Consider the following 17184-nt stretch of genomic DNA (forward strand, 5'->3'; position numbering starts at 1 on the left):
AATAAATGATATGATTCCACTTTTAGAAACTAGAGAAAAAGAGAAACTAAACCCAAAATAAGTAGAAGAAAGGAAATTTTAAAGAGTAGAAATCAATAAAATGGAAAGTAGGTGACCAACAGAGTCATCAACAAAGTCAGAAGCTGACTGTCAGAAAAGAGTCATAAAATTGACAAAACCTTAATATGACTGATGAAAAGAAAAAAAATTCCCTAAAAGCTATTGATGTCAAGAAGAAGAGTACCAAGTACATAAAAAATTCAAGTGACTCAATAACAAGAAAAGAAAAAACTTGATTAAAAATGGGCAAAGAACTCAAATAACATTCCTTAAAAAAGACATATGAATGACCAAGAGGTATGTGAAAAAAATTCTCAACATCACTAATGATCAGATAAATTAAAATTACAACCACAATAACATCTACCTCATACCTGTCAGAATGACTATTATTAAGCAGACAGATAACAAGTGTTGGTGAATATAGGGAAAATGGGGAATGCTGCTGTACTATTGGTAGGAATGTAAATTAGTAGAGCTGTTAAGGAAAACTTTGTGGAAGTTCCTCAAAAAGTTAAAAACACAACTATTATATGAACAACTACTATATGATATATATACATATATCCAGAGGAAATGAAATTGATATGTCAAAGACATATCTGCATGCCTGTGTTGATTGAAACATTATTCACAAAAGCTAGAAAAATGGAATCACTCTAAGTGTTCATCAGCAGATAAGCATGTAAAGAAAATGTGGCACATGTACACAATGAAATATTCTGTCATTAAAAGGAAGTGTGTTATTTACAACATCATAGATGAACTTGGAGGACATTATGCTAAGGGAAATAAACTATGCTCAGAAAGTCAAACACCGCATGATCTTATTTATATATGGAAGTTCTTAGAAATAGAATGTAAAATGCTGATTACCAGAGGCTGTAGGGGAGGGAAGATTGAGGAGATGTTAATGAAAAGATAAAATTTCAGTTAGATAGGAAGGATAAACTCAAAAGATATGTTGTACAATACGGTGATGATGGTTAATAATGATGTTTTATGTATTTGAAAATTGCTAAGTAAGTAGATTTTAAGTACATCACAAATCATCACCAATATATGATTAAGTATGTAAGGTGATAGATCTGTTAATTAACTTGATTTAACTATTTCATAGTGTATACGTATTTCAAAATATCATGTTGTACACCGTATATACAATGTCAATTAAAAAAGAAGGGCCATGGAGGAAGGAAGGACTGTATAGAGGGAAAAGAGGGATGGGAGGGGTGGGGGGAAGGGGAAAAATAACAGAATGAATCAAACAACATTACTCTATGTAAATTTATGATTACACAAATGGTATGCCTTTACACCATGTACAAACAGAGAAACAACATGTATCCCATTTGTTTACAAGAAAAAAAAAAAGAAAAAAAAAAAGAAAAAAAAAAGATTCAGACTCAGCCTCAGGGAAAAAAAAAAAAAAAAGAAGGGCCATCACAATAGATCCTACAGACATTAGAAGGATAATAAAGCAATATTATGAATAAATTAATGGCAATGAATTTAAAAACAGATGCAATGAACAAATTCCTTTAAAAAACAGTTTATCAAAATAGACAAAGAAGGGGCTGGGGAGATAGCTCAGTCGGTAGAGTGCTTGCCTTGTAAGCACAAGGCCCTGGGTTCGATCCCCAGCACCCCCCCAAAAAAAATAGACAAAGAAGTAATATATCTGAATAGTCCAGTAATTATAAATTGAATTCTTAATTAAAAAATCTTCCAAGAAAGAAGATTCTGAGTCAGAGGCCTTCATTGATAAATTCTTTTTCTTTTTTAAAATACGGGAATATCTTTTATTCTGATTATAAAAGTAGTATGTGTTATTGTAAACACTTTAAGCAACAAAAATACAGTTGTAAATACATTACAATATTTACTCTTAACAGTTTGGAACACCTTGAACCACACATACACACAGAGAATATAAATACATATATTGATAAAGATTAATTATAAAAATGATAGATAGTCATAAAAAAGGAGGTTTGAAAAACTGGGCCTCTTTCAACAGTCTGTGATCCATTTTTTTGAGTGGGGAACTTTGAATCGCAGCTGCCTTGTTGATATGATTTCATCTCATTTTGGCAACAAAACTTCAATTTTGTTGTTTTTAAAATTCTAGTTTCTTAACAGGTACTCATCAACCCGCCCCACCCTCCCACCCGCCCCCTCCAATTTCCTTTATTTTCAATTGTTTCACGTTTGTCAGAACATTTCTACTTAGTCTAGCTATTTTTCAAACTTCATTTTGATAATCATCTCATTAAAAAGTACAATAAGAGGACTCATGTTCACTTATTGTTTAAATATGGCTTATTAAACCAGTATTCAAATCTCTGAATGCACTCACTAATATATTTCATAACAAACATATATTCATAAGCCTTTTTATATTGTCCACGTGCTCACCATTCATTGATAAATTCCATCAAACATTTAAGGAAGAAATAATGCTAATATTAAACAAACTAATATAATGAAAGAGGAAGAAATTCTTTCTAATCTACTTTATGGGATCACCATAACTCATACCAAAACCTGACAAAGAAATTACAAGAAAATTATAGACCAATCTTCATAAACAAATATGTAAAAAATCTTTAATAAAATATTAGAAAATTGAATCTAGCAATGAATAGGAAGGATAATACAGCTTAGCTAAGTGGGTTTGATTCCTGGAATGCAAGGCTGGTTTTACATTAAAAATTCAATCCAGCACATGTACAGCACATTTACAGGCTAAAGAAGAGAGTTCAAGTAGATGTGGAAAAGAAAACTCTTAGCAAACTAGAAATAGAAGGGTGTTTCCTCATGGTGGGAAGCAAACAGAGTAGTCTCCATTAGGTTTCAGGGCAAAAGATCTCAGGCAAGCCAGGCTGTGTGAGCCAGCAGACACTGTCACTCAGCAAGCCTGTCCCTGAGAGTCTCAGCAGTCACTCGGGGACTCTGGCCATGGTCTCAGCCCACCTTTTCCCTGGACTCCACAATCAACCTGAAGAACACAACGTCACCTTCTACTAGACCTTCCTCCAGGGACAGAATGTGCTGGCTCAGATCAGAACATCCAGGCTTTCTTTTTTTTTTTTTTTTTTGGCGGTGCTGGGGATCGAACCCAGGGCTTTGTGCTTGCAAGGCAAGTACTCTATCGACTGAGCTATCTCCCCAGCCCCCCAGGCTTTCTAACAGTCCCATTTACCACTGTGAATAAGCCTACAGGCCCCTGGTTCAGGAACCTGTATGTATGTGTGGGCTGGTTGTCATACTTGACTGTTGCACATCAAGTGTTGGCATCATTGGTCTGGGAATTCTTTCCTGCCCCTCCCTAGTGTGGTGGACTGACCTGTGACCTCTTCAGGGGTCCTATATCCTAGGGGAACAGAGGCCCCAAAGCAGGGAAGGGTGGGATGCCCTTGGCCACTCTGGTTTATTGGGGACCTGCTGTTCCTCACTCATCAGTTCCAACAGGATCTCCTAAGTTGTCTGAGAAATGAGATGGCTGACCTCCATCTGAAAAAGCAACTGCTAATTTTTCAAGGTGAAAGAACACAAAATTGTTGGAGACTAAAGGGCATTTTGTTGATTGCTGGTTGATTGTTATGTTTCTTATGGTTTTTGAAAAAAAACCTTGTGTATGTTATCTGTATGGTAAACTATGCATAGAGTTCAGTTCACAGCATTTTGCTGATTGCTGGTTGATTCAATGCCCCGTTAAGCTGTGGATGGGGAGGTGGAAACTGGGGACTGGGGAAGGTCAGAGACTTGTCACATTCTTAAATATGTTATGATACTTTTAAAAAAAGTCACTGCTTGGGATGGGAAAAGCATGGTCTGAATTAGCTCTCAAGGAGAACTCAGAACGTTGGCTCATTGTAGGTCAGTGCTGGGGTCATGGTCAGAACGGTAGACACATTCTATGTGGCAAGGGCTCCTTTCCTTTCCTGGGAAGGAGAAGGTGCCAGCAGTGGTGGAGGGAGATCTGTGCCTCTGAAGGACCTGGCTGGGCTCCTTGCTTGTGCCCTTGCCCCAGTAGTCCCCTGCCTCCAGCTCACCCCTGTGTCATAGGGTGACTGGGATTCTCCCTTCTTAGATGTTCTGGATTTCTGGTGCCAACCTGGTGAGGTACTGATATTTGCACCCTCCAGCTCTGTTTATCTTGTCCTGGTGCTTCTGTAGTAGCACCCCCTCTTCCACAAATGCATCTTCATTAAGCTTCCCCAGAGACCCTCACCACAATTGTTCTTGTTAACAAAATGTCAAGATCTCTACAGAAGGGCTCAATGTGGTTAGACACCCTATTTCCTGTTTCTCTGCTCAGTCTTGCAAAAACTAAATTTAACTACAAACTTGATGGATATTCTCTGCTTTTGTGGTATACCCTGTAAAATCCCTGACTGTTCTAAGAAATGGGATGAAGAGCACCTTCTGAGAACTCAAAGAGAAAATTACTTTTATGTAAAACTTCCAAACCCCTCATCCCACTGGATATAAAGTTCAAAGAATTTCCAAAATCTTTGTTCAGAGAATTTTAGGTGATAGCTTTCTCTGGACCGACTGCAGTCAATAAACCTACTTCCTGAAAATTTCTCTGGTGTCCAGTCTCTTCTGTCCTACTTCATTTCTGGTTATCCAGGCCCCACAGATCTCAGCTTTCTTCTTCCTTGAATCTTCTTCATTTTGGCCCTTCCCCTTGCAGTCCTTCTGGCAGGTCTTCCTACAAAACCCCCCACTGTGGAGATTCTTTTCCCCAGTGTCCCTAGGCTCCAACAGGGTAGGGACTTGAGCTGCCTGCATGGAACACAGTTGGGTCTCATAATCTCTGAACCTGGAAGGACTGACATGTGCCTGGCAGATTGACATTCAGAGAGTGTCTGAGATATACATGAAAGTGTCTTTCAGAAGGTGATGCAGATGACCACTTATGTGCCCATCTCTTCCTTTTTTTAACTAAGTTATTTTAAAATTCCAAAGTAATAGACATGGAAAAATCATAAGGAAGCTATACTTCTCTCTAACACAAAGTAGAAATTTGACCCTTACCATCATGAAATGCAACCCTGGGGGATGAATAATCAGCATTTTGTGATGGGTATTGGCACAGAACAGATTTTTAAAGGCATGGATGGATCAGGGTTCTGTCCTAGAAAGAACTTGAGGCAGAAGTGAATGTAAACATTCAGAATTGTCTGCACACATGAGTAGCTGATGAAGTGAGAAACAAATAGCAGAGTAAAGTGGGAATGAGAACATTCAAGAAACTGGGGGAGCCGAAAGAGCAACTGACATGTGTATCATCCCTGAAAAGAATGACAGTCAAACATCTTGTCCCTGAAACACCCCTATCCATTCCTAAGAACCTAGTCAAGTCAAGGAAACAATGAAAGTGGATCTGGAACAGAATGTCCAGATTAAGTATTATCTTGAGAGCACTGACTCTCTCTTTCCTGCACTGGAAACTAGAGGAAATTTGTGTTATCCGTTATCTGTAGAAACTGCTTTCTTGTGCATATGCCAAGTTCCTTGGAATGCTGGGACAAAGCAAATTAATGATGTCACTGTTTTTGTAATCTAACCTATAAAACTCCTCTCCCTGCAGGAACTGATGCAGATCAGAGCACTGGGGAGAGAATAAGGGCTTGGCCAGCTGGCTGCCCCAGACAAATCACCATGAGGGAGGAGGTCCTACTTTCTGGTGAAACACCATGAAGGATGGAGGTGCTACTTGTCCATCCTGTTTCCATGGAACCTTCCCCATAGTCATTTTCAATAAGCCTTACATCTCACATTCCATTTCCAGGTATCTTCTTTGGTCTCAGCAACCTATCCAACTGCCATAGCACAACTGGGCTGTGGATAGTACACCATGGGACAGGATACATGTTGTTCTGTAGTTGTGACTGGCTTGATATTTTAGTAACTCTGATAGAGGATAAATCTCACTTTATGTTTCCTATGGTTTTTGAAAATAACCTTGTGGATGTTATCTGTATGGTAAACTATGCATAGAGTTCAGTTCACAGCATGCATTCATACTGGGAACACGTTCATTGTTTTCATAGGAGACAAAATAAGGACCTCTTCCAGGCAGATTCTATAAGCACAGTCAGGTGGGATGGGTCCTGTCTAATGACTGAAGGTGAGATTTTTGTGTTCACAGCAGGCCAACAATTCTGGTCTCCTTTCCCTTGTGAATTGAGACTCTGTAACACTTGTTTGGAATGACTTCTGGCCAACCCATGCCTCCCTGGCATAGCTGCATCACATATAGCATCTGAGTGATCTACGTGGGTAGGGCTGTGTGCCTGAACCCAGAACTCCCCTAAAACCCCCCTGTCCAGAGGGAGTGGCAGCCCACAAATTGGAATAGGGATTCATATAGGTCCCAGAAGGAGCTGGAATTCATGGCTCAGGGAATTAGCCCAAGCTCCTCCCTCAAAAGAGATAGTGGGAGGAGGATTCATGTGTCTGTCTCTGTAGGTCCAAGTTCTGGTTCAGGGTTCACTTTGCTTCTCAGGATGGGGGAAGTTGAGTCTCTGGACAATTGAATGGTCACAGCTGTTACAGGAAGTATCTGTCCAGTATTCAGCTTGAGAAAAAAGGAAGATAGGAAATCAAGGGGAGTGGTATTTTCAAAAGACAGAACTGAATTTTAAGCTTTGGGTCTTTTTGAAATAAGGCCAAAACCCAGCAACTTCCCTGTTTCTTAAATCTTTTATGCGCTCTGTTTTTCAGGATGCAGTTGCAGACTTTGAGAGGTTGGTGGAACCAAGTCTCTGACGAATGGAACCTGAAGAAAAAGAACATAGTCTTGCTGACCTAGATTAGAAGTGAGGGGTGTGGTCAATAGTTGCAGAATGGACCAGAATAACTTACAGGAAACACTGCAATAATGGAGGGACTGGAAATGACCGACAAGATGCTATTTCCCCTCATTCTGTGTTGCCTAAATTCCTTTGCTAGTGGCTGTTTGATCTTGTCTCTTTGTAGGTGAACCTTCAATAAAATTTTCTTTTTGCAAAAACTAGTGCCATGATATTGGCTTTAATGGACAGTTTGGAATCATTTTCAGACTGCAGAGGTTTCCACCATCTGAATCCCAAGGTCAGAATGAAGTGTACTTGAGTCAGGAAGAATGTAAAGACTCAGGAACTACTGTGGGCTTTCTTGGCAATTGAACTCTACACAAAAGACATAAGAACAAAGAGCAGCACCTAGTATATTATAAAAATCCAGTGGAAGCAAACACGCCTATTAAGACCATCCGACCTGGATGAGCTTAAAGCCTGACGGCTGCCTGTGGCTTCTGGGAGCCTAAAATAGCCAGAGCAAACCACACCACTCTAGCCTGACCTTTCTTAACTTGGACTCCTTGCTATTTCTTCTTTCATACTCCTGTTGATATGTTTTTACTTCTGCCTTTTGTTTCTTTATTATTTTCTGAATGTTTCATGATTGTATTGTTTCTTGTTATATCTTTCCCCTCTCATTTTGCCTAAAAATATTTTTTAAAAAATTGCATTTTAACTTCTTTAATGATTTTTTAAAAGTACACATATACATATATATACATTTTTAATTTATTTTTATTGTAAACAAATGGGATACATGTTTCTGTTTGTACATGGAGTAACAGCATACCATTTGCGTAATCATACATTTACATAGGATAATGATGTTTGAATCATTCTGTTATTTTTTCCATCTCCCCAACCCCTCCCACACCTTTTTCCCCACTATACAGTCCCTCCTTCCTCCATTCTTGCACCCCTCCCACCCTCCATTATGTGTCATCATCCGCTTATCAGCAAGATCATTCGTCCTTTGGATTTTTGAGATTGGCTTATCTCACTTAGCATGATGTTCTCTAATTTCATCCATTTACCTGCAAATGCCATAATTTTATTATTCTTTATAGCTGAGTAATATATATACAATGTCTAGACACCTTTGTCAATTCATCAATTGAAGGACATCTAGTTTGGTTCCACAGTCTAGCTATTGTGAATTGAGCAGCTGTGTGAACATTGATGTGGCTGCATCTCTGTAGTATGCTGATTTTAAGTCCTTTGGGTATAGGCCAAGGAGTGGGATAGCTGGCTCAAATGGTGGGTCCATTCCAAGTTTTCTAAGGAATCTCCACACTGCTTTCCAGAGTGGCTGCACTAATTTGCAGTCCCACCAGCAATGTATGAGTGCACCTTTTTCCGCACATCCTCGCCAACACCTGTTGTTGCTTGTATTCTTGATAATCGCCATTCTAATTGGGGTGAGAAGGAATCTTAGTGTAGTTTTGATTTGCATTTCTCTTATTACTAAAGACGGTGAACATTTTTCATATGTTTGTTGATTGCTTGTAGATCTTCTTCTGTGAAGCATCTGTTCATATCCTTAGCTCATTTGTTGATTGGGTTATTTGTATTCTTGGTGTAGAGTGTTTTGAGTTCTTTATATATTCTGGAAATTAGTGCTCTACCTGAAGTATGAGTGGCAAAGATATTCTCCCACTCTGTAGGCTCTCTCTTTGCATTGCTGATAGTTTCCTTTGCTGAGAGGAAGCTATTTAGTTTGAATCTATCCCAGTTGTTGATTCTTGCTTTTATTTCTTGTGCTATGGGAGTCCTGTTAAGGAAGTCTGATCCTAAGCCAACAAGGTGAAGATTTGGACCTACTTTTTCTTCTATAAGATGCAAGGTTTCTGGTCTGATTTCGAGGTCCTTGATCCATTGTGAGTTGATTTTTGAGCAGGGTGAGAGATAGGGGTTTAGTTTCATTCTGTTGCATATGGATTTCCAGTTTTCCCAGCATCATTTGTTGAAGAGGCTATCTTTTCTCCATTGCATATTTTTGGCCCCTTTGTCTAGTATGAGAAAATTGTATTTATTTGGGTTTGTGTCTATGTCCTCTATTCTGTACCATTGATCTACCTTTCTATTTTGGTGCCAATACCACGCTGTTTTTGTTACTATTGCTTTGTAGTAGAGTTGAAGTTCTGGTATTGAGATACCCCCTGCCTCACTTTTCCTGCTAAGGATTTCTTTAGCTATTCTGGGTTTCTTATTCTTCCAGATGAATTTCACGATGGCTTGCTCTATTTCTGTGAGGTACGTCATTGGGATTTTAATTGGAATTGCATTGAATCTGTATAGCACTTTTGGTAGTATGGTCATTTTGACAATATTAATTCTTCCTATCCAAGAACATGGGAGATCTTTCCATCTTCTAAGGTCTTCCTCAGTTTCTTTCTTCAATGTTTTGTAGTATTCATTGTAGAGATCTTTACCTCTTTGGTTAGATTGATTCCCAAGTATTTTATTTTTTTGAGGCTATTGCAAATGGAGTTGTTTTCCTCATTTCCCTTTCAGCTGTTTTGTCGCTTGCGTATAAAAATGCTTTAGATTTATGCGTGTTGATTTTATAGCCTGCTATTTTGCTGAATTCATTGATGAGGTCTAGATGTTTTCTGGAGGAGGTTTTTGGATCCTCTAAATATAGAATCATGTCATCTGCAAATAGTGACAGCTTAAGTTCCTCTTTTCCTATTTGTATCCCTGTAATTTCTTTAGTCTGCCTAATTGCTCTGGCTAGAGTTTCGAGGACAATGTTGAATAGAAGTGGTGAAAGAGGACATCCCTGTCTTGTTCCTGTTTTTAAAGGGAATGGTTTCAGTTTTTCTCCATTAAGAATGATGTTGGCCATGGGCTTAGCATAAATAACCTTTACAATGTTCAGGTATGTTCCTACAATTCCAATATTTTCTAGTGTTTTGAGCATGAAGGGGTGTTGTATTTTGTTGAATGCTTTTTCTGTGTCAATTGAAATAACCATATGTTTCTTATCCTTAAGTCTATTGACATGATGGATAACGTTTATTGATTTACAGAAGTTAAACCATCCTTGCATTCCAGGGATGAACCCCACTTGATCGTGGCACACGATTTTCTTAATATGTTTTTGGATACGGTTTGCCAATATTTTGTTAAGGATCTTTGCATCTATATTCATCAAGGATATTGGTCTAAAATTTTCTTTCCTTGATGTGTCTTTTCCTGGTTTGTGTATGAGGGTGATATTAGCTTCATAGAATGAGTTAGGTAGGGTACCCTCCTTTTCTATTTCCTGGAATACTTTGAGAAGTATTGGAATGAGTTCTTCTTTGAAGGTCTTGTAGAACTCGGCTGAGAATCCGTCTGGTCCTGGGCTTTTCTTGGATGGTAGATTTTTAATGGCTTCTTCTATTTCATTGCTTGATATTGATCTGTTTAAATTGTGTATATCCTCCTGGTTCAGTTTGGGAGGAGCATATGTCTCTAGAAATTTGTCAATGTCTTTGGTAGTTTCTATTTTTTTGGAATACAGATTTCCAAAGTAGCTTCTCATTATGTTCTGTATCTCAGTGGTGTCTGTCGTGATATTTCCTTTTGCATCATGTATTTTAGTTATTTGAGTCTTCTCTCTCCTTCTCTTTGTTAGTGTGGCTAAGGATATGTCTATTTTGTTTACTTTCTCAAAGAACCAACTTTTTGTTTTGTCAATTTTTTGAATTGTTTCTTTTGTTTCAATTTCACTGATTTCAGCTCTGATTTTAATTATTTCCTGTTTTCTACTACTTTTGCTGTTATTCTGTTCTTCTTTCTCTAGGGCTTTGAACTGTAATGTTAGGTCATTTAGTTGTTGACTTTTCATTCTTTTCTGGAATGTGCTCCATGTAATGATACATATATTTTTGTTATTTTCTCAGCGTTTTTTCTGAGGCTTATCTATACACCTTCACTTGGAATCTATTTTAGATTTATACTGGCTTAATTCCAATAAGATGCAGAAATGTACCAATGCTCCCTTCCTTTCTCTCTTTTTTTGTTTTGTAATTATTATACATATTACAGTCATGCATGTTATAAACCAAATAATACCTTTGTGTAAAAATTGCTTTATATGATCTTGTGACTTTCTAAAAAGGCTAAGAGACAAAAGCGGAACATCATATTTTTACAGAGGCTTTTAAAAATAGTAATATTATTACTTACTACTTCTGGTTCTTTTCATTTCCTCACATGGATTTGAGTTACTATCTGTTCTTATTTCCTCATACCACTATAGTTTGAGTCCCACCCTTCCTTCATATTGTTATTGTTAAATATATTACAGTAGTCCTCCCTCATTTGAGGTTATCTGTAGGCAACCTCTACAGTGTAGTGTATCTACAGTGTCAGTTATCTGTAGACAACCATGATTTGAAAATATGAAATGGAAAATTCCAGGAAAACATTTAATGAGTTTTCAATTAGGTACCATTCTGAGTAGTGTGATGAAATCTTGTGCCATCCTGCTCATACCTGTCTGGGACACAAATCATCCCTTTGTAGAGTGCGTCTACACTGTATGCACTTCCAGCCCATGAGTCACTTAGTATGTGTAGTAGCTTTATATTGCTGTGATAAAATATATGGGGGAAACAACTTAAAGGAGGAAAGATTTATTTTGGCTCACAATTTCAGAGGTTTCAGTCCCTGGTCATGTGGCTCTGTGAATTCTGGGTCTGTGATGAGGCAGAACATCATGGTAGGGAGAATCTGCAGAACAAAGCTGCTGGTATCATTGCAGCCGGAAAGCAAAGGGAGAGACTGATACATGAATCAGGGATAAGATAGAGTCCTCAGTGACCTGCCTCCAAGGACCCACTCTGTTCAATTAGGTCCCACCTCAGTTTCCACAACCTCCCAATTGCCCATTTAGCAAATGGAATGAATCCACGGATGAAGTTAGATTCCTGTGATCCAATCACTTCCCCAAAGTCTTACTTCTGAACATTGCTGCATTGGGGACCAAGCTTTCAGCATATGAGCATTTGGGAGGACATTCCAGGTGCAATCTATAATAGTAGTCCTTTAGGTTATCAGATCAACTGTCCCAGTTTTGTGGTACTTGTGTTCAAGTAATCCTGTTTTACTACCTAGTGGTCCCAAAGTGCAGGAGTAGTGACGATGGCAATTCAGAGATGCTGAAGAGAAACCAAAAAGTTCTTCTTTTAAGTCCTGTCTCACGTCATAAGAAAAAGCAAGAGCATAGTACAATAAGGTATTTTAGGAGAGAGACCACATTCACATAACTTTTATTACAGAATATTGTAATAATTCTATTATCGGTTTTTATTGTTAATCTCTTTCTGTGCCTAATTCATAAATTAAACTTTATCAGACGTACTTGTGTATGTATAGAAAAAGTATCAAATATATAGAGAGTTGGCAGTATCTCTGGTTTCAGGTATTCACTGGGGGTCTTGGAATGTAACTTCTGAGGATAGGCAGGGGGGACAACTATAAATTCCTTTTGCTATAGGTCTGACAATGTGATTTTATGGATATTTTTGCAATTTCTTTTTTCATTAACTAAGAGAAGAAATAAAATAGTACGTAGGCTGTGTTTCATCATTTCCCCTGTACCTTGCCTGGAATTCTTTGCTTTTTTTTCCTGTGTATTTGGATTATTTCCTGGTATCACTTCCTTTTAGCCTGAAGAACTTCCTTCATGTATTTTTTTTTGTAGAGTGGCTCTACTAGCAATGAATTAACTTGATTTTGTTCATCTTAGAATGTCTGTGTCTCTGACTTTGTCCCTAGATGCAGGTTTCAAAAGCTTGGCAATCCCCACTAGGAAGGAGCAAGAGAAAGGAGCAACCAGAAATTCAGACTTCAGGTGTCTGAGGTCCAGAAAGCCAGGCATGCAGCCTAGATTGGAGAGTGAATCTGAGCAGAGTCACTCGAGGTGCCAAGAGATGTGCAGAAAACCTAAAGAAGGATAAGGACACAGTATGCACCAAGAAAATAAGAAGCAGAAGTCATTGGGACAGTGAAGATTTTAGCAAAGAAATTTAAGAGGGAAAAAAATATACCAGTTAGTTTAGTAATAAATTTTTAGTATAATTTTTGATACTAGTGTAAAAGTGAATTCTGTAAATAACGATATGGGTGTGTTTATGGGAAGAAAGCTCAGAAGTTTTGGGCTCTGGTTTTTCTTAAGAACCCTGCATGCAGTCCACGAAAGGGCACTGTTGGCCAGTACCTGAGTCAGAACAATTCATGTCTGGGCAGGTGGGCAAAGCATGTTTCCTCCATGTTGCAGAATAAAGCCCTGCTTTCTTTTTTAATTTTTTAAATTTAAAAATTTTTTTGAAACCAGGGACGCTGTATAGTTTTACCACTGAGCTACATCCTCAGTTCTATATTTTATTTTGAGACAGGATCTTGATAAGTTGCTTAGGGTCTCACTAAGTTGCTGAGGCTGGCCTTGAACTTGTGTTCTTCCTGCTTCAGCCTACTGAGTCTGGAGGATCGCAGGTATGCGTCACCATGCATGACTCAAGTCTCTATTGATGGACTCAAACCTGGGCCCAAATCACAGTACCACTACTGAACTTCATTTATCTTCTTCAAGCCTCCTTCTAAATCCACCATGGTGATAATGATATCTGCTTTATCGTTTAGTTTTTTTAATTAATTTTTATTGTAAACAGATGGGATATATCTTGTTTCTCTGTTTGTACATGAAGCAGAGGCATACCATTTGTGTAATCATATATTTACCTAGGGTAATGGTTTTTGATTCATTCTGTTATTTTTTTCTTCCCCCCACCCCTCCCACCCCTCTTATCCCTCTATACAGTCCCTCCTTCCTCCATTCTTGCCCCCTTCTAATCCTCTATATGTGTCATCATCTGCTTATCAGTGAGATCATTTGACCTTTGGTTTTTTGAGATTGGCTTATCTCAGCATGATATTCTCCAACTGCATCCATTTGCCTGCAAATGCCATAATTTTATTATTCTTTATGGCTGAGTAATATTCCATTGTATATATATACCACAGTTTCTTTATCCATTCATCAATTGAGGGGCATCTAGGTTGGTTCCACAATCTAGCTATTGTGAATTGAGCAGCTATGAACATTGTTGTGACTGTATCTCTGTAGTATGCTGATTTTAAGTCCTTTGGGTATAGGTGGAAGAGTGGGATAGTTGGGTCAAATGGTGGTTCCATTCCAAGCTTTCTGAGGAATCTCCATACTCCTTTCCTTAATGGTTGCACCAATTTGCATTCACACCAGCAATGTATGAGTGTACCCTTTTCCCCACATCCTGGTCAACATTTATTGTTACTTGTATTCTTGATAATTGTCCATTAGGCTGTTTTTATCTTTAAAAATTATTTATAATTTCTATCTCTTCATTAATACTCTGTATTTAGTAAGTCACTTTTATGGTATTTTCTTCTAATTCTTTAAATGTGGTTCCTTTTGGTTTTTCAATGTATCTATAATAGCCTCTTTGGCATCTTTGCTGACTTCGACATCTGGGACCCCTCAGGGGAAGAGAAGTTTCTGTTGCTTTTTCTTCCCATCTCTGATGTGCACACTTTCCTATTTCTTTACTTCTTTTGTGAAATATTGGATATTTTATGTTTTAATAAGATTTTTCACTGCTGTGACTAAAAGGGTCTGACCAGTACAATTATAGAGGAAGAAAAGTTTATTTGAGAGCTCATGGTTTCAGAGGTCTTAGCCATTGAAGGCCAGATCCATTCCTTGGGGCTCGAGGCGAGGTTGAACATTATGGTGGAAGAGCGTGGGAGAGGGAAGCAGTTCACATCATGATCATGGGGAAGCAGGGAGAGAGTCCACTGGCCAGACACAAACATGTACCCAAAGCCACGCTCCAATTCCCACCTCCTCCAACCATACCTTGCCACTTCGGTTACCACTCAGTTAATCCCTATTAGGGCATTAATTCACGGATTGGGTCAAGACTTGTACAAGCCAATCATTTCTCCTCTGAACCTTCTTACATTGTCTCACACATGAGTTTTTGGAGGACACCTCACATCCAGACCATAACATTTTATGTAACATATTATACAACTCTAATATATTAATATAGATAATATATTCTAGTACATTGATATAGATATTATATTATGACTTTCAACCTCCTCTTAATTACTCTCCACGAATCTCAATTGTCTCAAATCTCAGTTGTCTTTGACAGTGCTTTCAGGCTTGCACTTTCCTATGCTACATTCTCAATGAAGTAGGTTACACTGGGAGAGCTATAGAGCTCTGTTCTTGTTACTTATTTCCTCTGTCTTTGAGAAGAAGCTCTGTGCCAGTGCTCTAACGCCAGGGTCAGGACACTGGCTCATTGCTCTTAGAATAACTCTCCTCTCTGTACTTAGAGTGATGGGCATTAGGCAGTAGCTCTGGTCATCTTGGCTTGCTTCTCCTGGTACTGAACTTCTGCCCTAGAGCAAGCTGGGTTGAGGACAACTGGGTCCAGTATTCTCAGTCAGCTGCACATGGCTAGAGTTTCTGCCCTATGAACAGGGACTAGTGGGATAAGAGATCCCTAAAGAACTTAGCCACACTTGCCTGCATTAGAGCTTCTTTAACACAGAGTCACGGTGAGGAGAATAAGATATACTAGTAACCTGCTCCGCCCAGGGAATAATGTAACCCTAGATGGGAAGTCAGGGGAAAGAGGAGCTCCATCTTCCTGTACCTACCCAGAATAGGGATTTTTATCCCCCTGAGCTTTGGAAAGTGGGTGTTCTTTCTGTGTTTCATACCATTTTTCTCTGGCTATATTTAAGATTTTGAAGTTGTGAACATTATGGTTATAATATCCCTGTGTGTATTTTTCTTAATGTTTCTTTGGAGTTTGTTGAGTTTCTTGTATCTGTGAGTTTATAGTTCTCATTAAATTTGGAAAAAAGTTGGCCATTATTTTTTCAACCTTTTTTTTTTTTTCTGTCTACCATTCCACATCCTCTTGATTTGGGGTCTCAGATGCAATGTCTTTTAGGTCACTTGAAGTTGTTTCCAGTTCATGGTGTTTTTCACTTTTTGAGTATTTTCTGTATTTCATTTTGAGTATTTTCTATTGCTATGTCTTTGAATTCATTTCTCTTTTTCTATTTCAGTGTCTAAACTTTTGTTAATCTCATGGGGCCCATTTTTCATCACAGATATTGTAGTTTTCATCTCTAGAAGTTTTCCATGGCTCTTTTTAAAATGGCTGTGTTTCTACTTTAATATGTTAAATCTTTCTTTTCACTTTTAAATACAGTTTTTTAGTAACTTCTTATAAGTTTTTATGTCCTTGTCACTAATTTTAACATGTATGTCAGTTCTGGGTTAGTTTTGGTTGACTTATTCTTCATAATGAGTCATATTCTTTGTATGCCTGGTGTTTTTGGCTAAATGCCAGGCATTGTGCATTTTATTTTACTGGTGCTGGGTATTTTTGCATTCATATAAGTAGTTTTGAGTCTTATTCTTGGGTATGGAACTGAATCTTTTAGGTTCTGCTTTTAAGTTCTGCTAGCGTGGACTAGAGCAGTCTAGGGCTAATTGTTCCCTACCACTGAGATTAGACTCTTATGAGTACTTTACTCAATGAACCATGAATTATAAGGTTTGAATACATATGTGTATTACCTAATTCCCCAAATAGTTACTACTTTAAACATGTCTGGATACTATTGAATTCTCCTGTATTACCCCTATCCCACTGCTATATTCAACCCATATTCAGGTCCTATTGATCTACCATTTAGTTTATTTTCAAATGTATTCCCACCTTCTCTGTATCCTTTTTCCTATTTCTGTCTCTTACTCTCCTGCAAGGCCTGTCTAAAGACTTTTTCACCTGTGAAGTCTCCTTGACCCCTTCCAGTATGAGTGCAGCTCTAGCTACATTAGGTTTGGGGTGCCTAAGGTACGTATCTGAATCTGGATCTCAGGAGAGAGATTTAGATCAGAGATCCAGATTAGAGTTTAACCAGTACATTTTGTGCATTCTCAAGCACCTGAGTTGACAGGTGGCTATCAGAAATGATAGGATTTTTATCTAGGATTGAGGATGGGGACCTGCTGTTTCTGGAGCAGAATGTGGTTGTCAGGTGTAGCTGCTTCTAAGCCTATAATTTGACATTGGACTTCCGAAAAAGCTACAGGAAATACAAAAACGCACAAAGACATTAGCCAGCAGGATTTCCTCTGCCTGTTCATGGGACTGCATGTGCTTTCCCCTAAGGCTAAAGGATATCATTCAGAAAGCCCCTCTCATGC

General features: G+C 38.3%; 1 non-coding gene across 1 annotated transcript; it reads left to right on the forward strand.

Moving 5' to 3' along the window:
• Positions 1–1639: 1639 nt before the first annotated feature.
• Positions 1640–1714, forward strand: Trnat-ugu (transfer RNA threonine (anticodon UGU)). The gene has a single exon. It is a non-coding gene; the product is annotated as a tRNA-Thr (tRNA).
• The last annotated feature ends 15470 nt before the right edge of the window (positions 1715–17184 follow it).

Source organism: Sciurus carolinensis, chromosome 8, assembly GCF_902686445.1.
Source record: "Sciurus carolinensis chromosome 8, mSciCar1.2, whole genome shotgun sequence".
Lineage (NCBI taxonomy): Eukaryota > Metazoa > Chordata > Mammalia > Rodentia > Sciuridae > Sciurus > Sciurus carolinensis.